Below are 11,120 nucleotides of genomic sequence, written 5' to 3' on the forward strand. Positions count from 1 at the left end.
CAGTGATGCCATTCAGCCGTCTCATTCTCTGTCGTCCCCTTCTCCTCCCGCCCCCATTCCTCTCAGCATCAGAGTCTTTTCCAGTGAGTCAACTCGTGGCGTGAGGTGGCCAAAGTATTGGAGTTTGAGCTTTAGCAGCAATCCTTCCAATGAACACCCAGGATTGATCTCCTCTAGAATGGACTGGTTGGATCTCCTTGCAGTCCAAGGGACTCTCAAGAGTCTTCTCCAGCACCACAGTTCAAAAGCATCAATTCATCAGTAATCAGCTTTCTTCACAGTCCAACGCTCACATCCATACATGACCACTGGAAAAACCACAGCCTTGACTAGACGGGCCTTGGTTGGCAAAGTAATGTCTCTGCTTTTTAATATGTTATCTAGGTTGGCCATAACTTTCCTTCCAAAGAGTAAGTGTCTTTTAATTTCATGGCTGCAATCAGCATCTGCAGTGATTTTGGAGCTCCAAAAAATAAAGTCTGACACTGTTTCCACTGTTTCCCCATCTATTTCCAATGAAGTGATGGGACCAGATGCCATGATCTTTGTTTTCTGAATGTTGAGCTTCAAGCCAACCTTTTCAGTCTCCTCTTTCACTTTCATCAAGAGGCTATTTAATTCCTCTTCACTTTCTGCCATAAGGGTGGTGTCATCTGCATATCTGAGGTTACTGATATTTCTCCCAGCAATCTTGATTCCAGCTTGTGCTTCTTCCAGCCCAGCATTCCTCATGATGTACTCTGCATAGAAGTTAAATCAGCAGGGTGACAATATGCAACCTTGACGTACTCCTTTTCCTATTTGGAACCAGTCTGTTGTTCCATGGCCAGCTCTAACTGTTGCTTCCTGACCTGCATACAGGTTTCTCAAGAGGCAAGTCAGGTGGTCATGTATTCCCATCTCTTTGAGAATTTTCCACAGTTTATTGTGATCCACACAGTCAAAGGCTTTGGCAATGTCAATGAAGCAGAAATAGATGTTTTTTCTGGAACACTCTTGCTTTCTCCATGATCCAGCGGATGTTGGCAATTTGATCTCTGGTGCCTCTGCCTTTTCTAAAACCTGCTTGAACATCTGGAATTTCACAGTTCACGTATTGCTGAAGCCTGTCTTGGAGAATTTTGAGCATGACTTTACTAACGTGTCAGATGTGTGCATTTGGTAGGTAGTCTGAGCATTCTTAGGCATTACCTTTCTTTGGGATTGGAATGAAGACTGACCTTTTCCAGTCCTGTGGCCATTGCTTAGTTTTCCAAATTTGCTGCCATATTGAGTGCAGCACTTTCACATCATCATCTTTCAGGATTTGAAATAGCTCGACTGGAATTCCATCATTTCCACTAGCTTTGTTCATAGTGATGTTTTCTAAGGCCCACTTGACTTCACATTCCAAGATGTCTGGCTCTAGGTGAGTAATCACGCCATCGTTATTATCTTGGTCATGAAGATCTTTTTTGTACAGTTCTTCTGTGTATTCTTGCCACCTCTTTTTAATATCTTCTGCTTCTGTTAGGTCCATACAATTTCTGTCCTTTATCAAGGCCATATTTGCATGAAATGCTCCCTTGGTATCTCTAATTTTCTTGAAGAGATCTCTGGTCTTTCCTATTCTGTTTTTTTCCCTCTATTTCTTTGCATTGATCGCTGAGGAAGGCTTTCTTATCTCTCCTTGCTATTCTTTGAAATTCTGCATTCACATGCTTATATCTTTTCTTTTCTCCTTTGCTTATCGCCTCTCTTCTTTTCACAGCTATTTGTAAGGCCCCCTCAGATAGCCATTTTGCTTTTTTGCATTTCTTTTCCATGGGAATGGTCTTAGTCCCTGTCTCCTGTACAATGTCACGAACCTCTGTCCAGAGTTCATCAGGCACTCTATCTATCAGATCTAGTCCCTTAAATCTATTTCTCACTTCCACTGTATAATCATAAGGGATTTGATTTATGTCATATCTGAATGGTCTAGTGGTTTTCCCTACTTTCTTCAATTTAAGTCTGAATTTGGCAGTAAGGAGTTCATGATCTGAGCCACAGTCAGCTCCTGGTCTTGTTTTTGCTGACTGTATAGAGCTTCTCCATCTTTGGTTGCAAAGAATATAATCAATCTGATTTCGGTGTTGACCATCTGGTGATGTCCATGCGTAGAGTCTTCTCTTGTGTTGTTGGAAGAGGGTGTTTGCTATGACCAGTGTGTTCTCTTGGCAAAGCTCTATTAGCCTTTGGCCTGCTTCCTTCTGCGATCCAAGGTCAAATTTGCCTGTTACTCCAGGTGTTTCTTGACTTCCTACTTTTGCATTCCAGTCACCTCTAATGAAAAGGACATCTTTTTTGGGTGTTAGTTCTAAAAGGTCTTGTAGGTCTTCATAGAACTGTTCCGCTTCTTCAGCGTTACTGGTTGGGGCATAGGCTTGGATTACTGTAATGAATGGTTTTCCTTGGAAATGAATAGAGATCATTCTGTCGTTTTTGTGATTGCATCCAAGTACTGCATTTCGGACTCTTTTTTTGACCCTGATGGCTACTACATTTCTTCTAACGGATTCCTGCCCACAGTAGTAGATATAATGGTCATCTGAGCTAAATTCACCTATTTTGTTCACTGATTCCTAGAATGTCTACGTTCACTCTTGCCATCTCCTGTTTGACCACTTGCAATTTACCTTGATTCATGGACCTAACATTCCAGGTTTCTAGGCAATATTGCTCTTCACAGCATCAGACCTTGCTTCTATTACTAGTCACTTCCATTCCTGGATATTTGATTTGCTTTGGCTCCATCCCTTCATTCTTTCTGGAGTTATTTCTCCACTGATCTCCAGTAGCAAACTGGGCACCTACCGACCTGGGAAATTCCTCACTCAGTGTCCTATCATTTTGTCTTTGATACTGTTCATGGGGTTCTCAAGGCAAATATACTGAAGTGGTTTGCCATTCCCTTCTACAGAGGACTGCATCCTGTCAGACCTGTCCACCACGACCCGTCCATCTTGGGTGGCCCCACATGGCATGGCTTAGTTTCATTGAGTTAGAGAGGGCTATGGTCCATGTGATCAGATCGAATAGTTTTCTGTGATTGTGATTTCAGTGTGTCTGCCCTTTGATGCCCCCTCGCAATACCTACCGTCTTATTTGGGTTTCTCTTACCTTGGTTGTGGGATATCCCTTCACAGCTGCTCCAGCAAAGCGTAGCCGCTGCACCTTACCTTGGAGGAGGGGTATCTCCTTAAGGCCGCCCCTCCTGACCTTGAACATGGAGTAGCTCCTCTCAGCCCTCCTGCGCTCACAAAGCCACTGCCTCTTGGACGTGGGGTAGCTCCTCTCAGCCTCTGGCCCTGACTTCGGGTTTGGGGAGTTCCTCTCGGCCACTGGCCCTGACCTCAGCCGTGGGGTAGCTCCACTCAACCACCGCCCCGACCTCTGGCGTGGGGTAGCTCTTCTCGGCCATGCTTTTTCGCGTAGTCGGTTGTGCAGCCATCTCGTGTCTGCGTGGCCAGAGCTGGCATCTCATAAAGATAGCTTAATAGTACATGAAAACATGGTCAACATCACTAATCGTTAGAGAAATGCAAATCAAAACTATAGTGTGGTATCACCTCACATTGGTTAGAATGTCCATTATCAAAAAAATATCTACAAACAATAAATGCTGGAGAGGATGTGCTTAAAAGGGAATCCTCCTAAACTGTTGGTGGTAATGTAAATTGGTACAGCCCCTATGGAGAACCGTATGGAGGTTCCTTAAAAAACTAAAACTACAACTATATATGATCCAGCAATCCCATTCCTGGCCTATATCTGAAGATAAAAAATTTGATATATACATGCACCCATGCATGCATGAGACTCTTGATAGAAATTCAACAAACTAGGAATAGAAGGAAACTACAATATAATAAAGGCCATATGCAAAAAGTCCACAACTAACATTATACTCAATGGTGAAATACTGGCAACTTTCCTCTCAGTTCAGGAATAAAACAAGGATACCTGCTTCCACTACTTAACACAGTACTCAAACTCTTAACCAGAGCAATTAGGCAAGAAAAAGAAATAAAAGACATTCAAATTTGAAAAAAATAAAGTTATCTCTATTCACAGAAAATAAATGTTATATGTAGAACACCTAAGGATTTCACACACGAACACACATACGCATACACACACACACACAAACACACACATGAACTTTTAAAACTAATAAATGATTTCGGTAAAGTTGCATAGTATAAAGTCAAACACTAAGGTTAGTTGCATTTCTAGACACTAACAATGAACACTATGAAAGGAAAATTTTAAAACAATTTAATTCACAATATCATCAAAAAGAATAAAATACTTAAGAGTGAGTTTAATTATTAGGATTAAAAACTTGTATACTGGAAGCCACTGTGTGTACTAACTCACTTCAGTCATGTCTGACTCTTTGCAACCCTATGGACTGCAGCCAGCCAGGCTCCTCTGTTCCTGGGGATTTTCTGGGCAAGAATACTGGAGTGGGTTGCATGCCCTTTTCCAGAGGATCTTCCTGACCCAGCGACTGAACCCACATCTCTTATGTCTCCTGCATTGGCAAGCATATTATTTACTACTAGTACCACCTGGGAAGCCCTGGAAGCCACTAAGTCTTGCTTTAAAAATTAGGAAAACACCAACTACTAAATGGAAAGACATTCTAATGTCCAGGGGTTGAAAGACTTTATATTGTTGAGATGTCAATACTACCCAATGTGGTCTACAAATTTAATACGATCACTATCAAAATCCTAATAATATTTTTCCAGAAATAGGAAAACCCATTCTAAAATTCATGTGGGACCTTGAAAGTTCGCTGTTGTGAGCCGTGTATTACGCTGGAATTTGTGACATCAGGAGGAGAGGATTTCCATCTGCGGTCAGAGATAAGGTTTGACTACTTGGAGATTTTGCGTAACAAAGTTTTATTAAAATATAATAATGAAAGGGAAAGTTTCTGACATAGACATCAGAAGGAGACAGAAAGAGTGCCCCCTTGTTAATTTTTAGCAAGGTGTTTTATGTCTGTTGAAGTGAAAGTGAAAGTTTCTCAGTCGTGTCAGATTCTTTGCGATCCCATGGACTATACAGTTCATGGAATTCTCCAGGCTAGAATACTGAAGTGGGTAGCCTTTTCCTTCTCCAGGGGATCTTTCTGACCCAGCAATCAAACCTGGGTCTCCTGCATTGCAGGCGGATTCTTTACCAATAATCAGATAAGAGAGACACCTCAAGGCTGAGGGAGTTTCACCAGGTACCTCTCCCACAATGTGCACTTTTGAGATAGGATAGCATGAGGTGTGTCATCCCCAGGCCGTAAAATAATTGACAGGAATACGGGTTCGTTAAGCCATTATTAGCCCAAGTTTTGAGGGAAAAAAAATTAGCCTTTTGAGAAACCATTTTGAAGAAAGGCAGATTCTGATGCAAATACGGTTTCATTAACCTAGCTTAAGAAAAACATTTCCATAAGAAAAACGTATTGGTTGGCACAAGGCAGAACCAGGTGTCCTTAACACAGAATTAAAGAAGTCTCTTTTAAATCTGTGTAAAGAAGGAAAAAATATCTGCCACCTGCAGTTTATTTTCTCCTGCCACTTGGGGATCTCTGGCCTTCCTGCTTGTTATCTTCTCAACCTCGAGGGACCCACCATTCTGAGTGCATACTCGAAATTTTTTTTTAAGTAGGAAATCTCACACTTGCTGATAACCAATCTTACTAAAAAGCCATAAAAATTAAAACTATTTATTAGCATAAAGACAAACATTCAGACAAATGGAGTAGAGTACAGAGCTCACAAATAAACCCTCATATGTATTGGCAAATGATTTAAAAAGTATGTATTTATCTGTGCTGGGTCTTAGTTGTGGCATGTGGGATCTTTTGATGCAGCCCACAGATTCTAGAGCGTGAATGATTCTGTAGTTGCAGTACACAGGCTTACTTGTTCTGTGGCATGTGAGATCTTAGTTCCAAAATGAGGGATGAAACTCACATGCTTTGCATTGCAAAGTAGATTCTTAAGCACTGCACAACCAGGGAAGTCCCTCAAATGAGTTTTTGACAAGGGAGTCAAGACCATTTAATGAGGATAGATAATTCAACAATTTGCTTTGGGAAAATTGAGTATCCACATACAAGAGAATGAATTTGGACCTTTATTTTTTACATTACAAAAATTCACTCAAAGTGAATCAAAGAACAAAATAAAAATAAGACCTAAAACTTTAAAGCTCTTAGGAGAAAATATTAGGAACAAGCTTCCTGACATTGATTTTACAATAACTTTTAATGTAAGACATCAAAAGCAAAGGCATAAAATTTTAAACAGATAAGCTGAATTTCATCAAAATTAAGAACAAACACAACAATCAAGTGGGGAAAAGAACAAAACTGAAACTGGAAATTGAAAAATATTGAACTTGAAAATATTGAACTTTTATCCTACAACTTTGCTGAACTTATGTATTGGTTCATAAAATTCACTAGTGAATTCCTTAAGATTATTTGTATGTGCTATCAGGTTATATGCAAATAGAGATAGTTTTACTTATTCTTTTGAAATCTGTATACCTTTAATATATTCTCCTTGTATAATCAATTGTTTAGAAATTATAGTAGAATGTTGAATAAAAGGGAGAAGTATGTATAGCCTTATGTTTTTGGTGATCTTACATGAAAAACATTAAATCTTTTACCATTAAGCATAATGTTAGCTGCAGGAATTTTTTGTAGATGCCTTTTGTCAGATTAAGGAAGTACTCATCTATTCTTAGGTGACCGAGAATTTTAATAATGAACGAGTATGGAATTTTGTCAAATGTTTTTTCTGCATATATTAAGATCATGTGTTTTGGGGGTTGTGTTTTATTCTATCATGTATTTTATTGACTTTTTTCATATTTTGAATCAATTTTGTATGCTTGGGATAAATCCCACTTGGTGTTGCTGAAATAGTCACTTTTTGTATATTCGTGGATTAGGCATTCTAATATTGTTCAGGGTTTCTGTATCTGTGTTCATAATGGATATTGGTCTATAGTTTCATTTTCTTGCAAATTTGTTCTGATTTCTTTCAGTATAATCTGACCTTGTACAATTAGTTGATAAGTACTCTCTCATCTTTTATTTTTATTTTTTGAAATGTTTTTGAAGAATTTTTATTAGTTTCTAAAAAAATAATTGGTAGAATTCACCAGTAAGTCATCTGTATCTGGGCTTTTCTTTATGGAAATTTACTTATTTATTTATTTAAACATTTTATTTTGTATTGGAGTACAGGTGATTAATAATGTGATAGTTTCAGGTTAACAGCCAAGGGACTCAGTCATACATATACATGCACCTATTCTCTCCCAAACTCACCTCCCCTCCAGGTTACCACATGATATTTAGTGGAAAATTATTTATTTCTTATAAACAATATATATATATATATATATATATGATCATTATATTTAATATATGTCTATATATGTTAAAATTAAACAGGAATTTCATCTGAACTTTAAGTGGAATTTCATCACCTACACTGGCTTTCTTTGTAATGATGCTTCCTAAGGCCCACTTGACTTTGAATTCCAGGATGTCTGGCTCTAGGTGAGTGATCACACCATCGTAGATATCTCAGCCACACCTGGACCTAATTTGTACATGATGTCTTCATGCTGGCTAACCATGTCAAATATCACAGAGGTCAAGCAGGTATTGAAAAAAGATCCATCAGAATGTGTGATTATGATGCATTTGACAACCTTTAATAAACCAATTTTAGTACAGGAGAGGTAGCAGAAGCCAGTGATTTGATATGTAGAATGAGCATAGAGAAGGTTATTGGCATAAGGAAAATGCAATTATATATAGTTAACCTTTAAAACTTTGAAGAAAGACTATACTGAGCTCAGTTCAGTTCAGTTCAGTTGCTCAGTCGTGTCTGACTCTTTGCGACCCCATGAATCACTGCACGGCAGACCTCCCTGTCCATCACCAACTACCGGAGTTCACTCAAACTCATGTCCATCGAGTCAGTGATGCCATCCATTCATCTCATTCTCTGTCGTCCCCGTGTCCTCGTGCCCCCAATCCCTCCCAGCATCAGAGTCCTTTCCAGTGAGTCAACTCGTCACATGAGGTGGCCAAAGTATTGGAGTTTCAGCTTTAGCATCAGTCCTTCCAATGAACACCCAGGATTGATCTCCTCTAGAACGGGCTGGTTGGATCTCCTTGCAGTCCAAGGGACTCTCAAGAGTCTTCTCCAGCACCACAGTTCAAAAGCATCAATTCTTCAGCGATCAGCTTTCTTCACAGTCCAACTCTCACATCCATACATGACCACGGGAAAAACCATTGCCTTGACTAGACGGACATTGGTTGGCAAAGTAATGTCTCTGCTTTTTAATATGCTATCTGGGTTGGTCATAACTTTACTTCCAAGGAGTAAGCGTATTTTAATTTCATGGCTGCAATCAGTATCTGCAGTGATTTTGGAGCCCCCCAAAATAAAGTCAGCCACGGTTTCCACTGTTTCCCTATCTATTTCCCATGAAGTGATGGGACCAGATGCCATGATCTTTGTTTTCTGAATGTTGAGCTTCAAGCCAACTTTTTCACTCTCCTCTTTCACTTTCATCAATAGGCTTTTGAGTTCCTCTTCACTTTCTGCCATAAGGGTGGTGTCATCTGCATATCTGAGGTTATTGATATTTCTCCCAGCAATCTTGATTCCAGCTTGTGCTTCTTCCAGCCCAGAGTTCCTCATGATATACTCTGCATATAAGTTAAATAAGCAGGGTGACAATATACAACCTTGACGCACTCCTTTTCCTATTTGGAACCAGTCTCTTGTCCCATATCCAGTTCTAACTGTTGCTTCCTGACCTGCATACAGTTTTATCAAGAGGCAAGTCAGGTGGTCTCGTATTCCCATCTCAGAGTTTTCCACAGTTTATTGTGATCCACACAGTCAAAAGCTTTGGCATAGTCAATACTGAGCTCAAGTACAGTCTATTAATCCTGGTCCCATTAATTGACTTCTTTGAATGTCAATTTCCTCAGGAGTAAAATGGAAACTCCTGTCTTGCAGTATTGTTGTGAGGATTACATATAATGGATCTAAAACATTTTATATATCAGTAAGAGCATTTATTCATTGAAGGAATTGAGATAGGAGTTATGATTCAAAAGAGGCTAGTACTGTGAGAGAGCAGAGTTGATATTATTTGACCAGGAGTGATACTTACATTTTTAGGGGGATTCCATATTTCTTTCAGAATTTGATGAAAGCTTTGAATTCTCTTCTAGAAAATTTCACATACACACAAACTTTTACAAGTAATTCCAGTGACTTCACTGGTCCCATGAAGGTTAAAAACAATTATTTACATGTATTGAATGTTTGCTGCTGCTGCTGCTAAGTCACTTTAGTCGTGTCCGATTCTGTGTGACCCCATAGGCGGAAGCCCACCAGGCTCCCCAGTCCCTGGGATTCTCCAAGCAAGAACACTGGAGTGGGTTGCCATTTCTTTCTCCAATGTGTGAAAATGATGTCAAATACTACCATCAGTTCTTCATATACATGAACCTGTGCTCTGTTTAAAATGAAGAAATAGGTTCATACAGGTTAAGAAAGTTGCTTAAGGTCACACAACTAGTAAGTAGGAGGGCTAGGAATCAAACCCAAACCACTCTATTATGTTGCTTTATAAATTCCTATGCTGAAATGCCATAGGTAAAATGATATTATTACAGAACAATTTTCAATGGTAAGAAATTATAGATCACTAAATAACCAGTGGAAAATATTAAATAAATTATTAAATAGTCAAATTGTCAAAAATTATTGGTACCTCTATTTTTACAGATAAACAATTATATCTAAGATAATTTGCTAAGTGGAAAATCAAAATGCAGATGAATGTATGTAGTATACTACTTTCTAGTATAATAAAAAAGAGTAAACATCTGTGTCTGCTTGTATGTACATAGAATATCTGTGAAAGCATAGATAAGGGCCTAAATATGGTGGTTGCCTAAAAGAGTAAAGTTGAGTAAATCTGATCACAGTCTGCATTGTATTCATGAATCTCTAACCTTCTAAATTAGGTTTAAAATTACTTAAGAGCAAGGACTTATCTTATTTATCACTGAATCCATCCAAGCATATCCTAGAACAAGATCTTGAATTCAAATAAATAAAGAAAAATAAAGACAGAGGAGAAAGCAAAGAGTATACCAAAGGTACATTTGAAGGCAGCCAAAAAGGATCTACAGGGAACATATCACTTTCACTTTAATGTTAGAATAATATAATATACCATTATTCCCAGAATGAAATATTGTTTAACTATATCTACAGTTATTTAACCATGATATTTTGACTAAATTTTTAAACAGTGCCCTATATAATTGCCTACGAAACATGATTTGAGACATGGATTCATAAGGTGTGTTCTGTGGATCCTTGAGGGTATTAAGACTTTTAGTGAGCCCTCAAGATCAAAACTATTTTTATAATAATACTAAAACATTTTTTACTTTTCCATTGTATTGATATTTGTACTGATGCTACAACAGCTATGAAGGGTAAAACTTTTATGCCTTAAATATCAATCAAGGCAGTTGTAACAAAATATACAAGTATTGTTCATTGCCATACATTTATGAGTAAAAAAAAGGAGTTTCTCTTAAGAATGTCCTTAATGCAGCAGTAAAACTAATTTTATTAAATCTTGATCCTTGAGTACAAATCTTTTAATATTTTATTACAGTATATTTGCTTAACACTGCTGTGTCAGCTTCTGCTGACAAAGTGAATCAGCCATAGGTGTACATATATCCCCATTTATTTATTTTTCTCTCCCAATTAGGTCTCCACAGAGCACCAAGTGGAGTTCCCTGTGCTAAACTGTAGGTTCTCATTAATCATCTATTTTATACATAGTAGTGTATATGTGTCACTCCCAATCCCCCAGTTCATTCCACCTCCCTTTACCTCTTGGTATCCATACATTTGTTCTCTATGTCTGTGTTTCTATTTCTGCTTTGCAAATAAGATCATCTCAACCCTTTTCCTAGATTCCACATACATGAGTTAATATGCAATATTCGTATA

Source organism: Moschus berezovskii, chromosome X (genome assembly GCF_049115385.1).
Source record: "Moschus berezovskii isolate FMDL1 chromosome X, NW_MosBer_1.0, whole genome shotgun sequence".
Lineage (NCBI taxonomy): Eukaryota > Metazoa > Chordata > Mammalia > Artiodactyla > Moschidae > Moschus > Moschus berezovskii.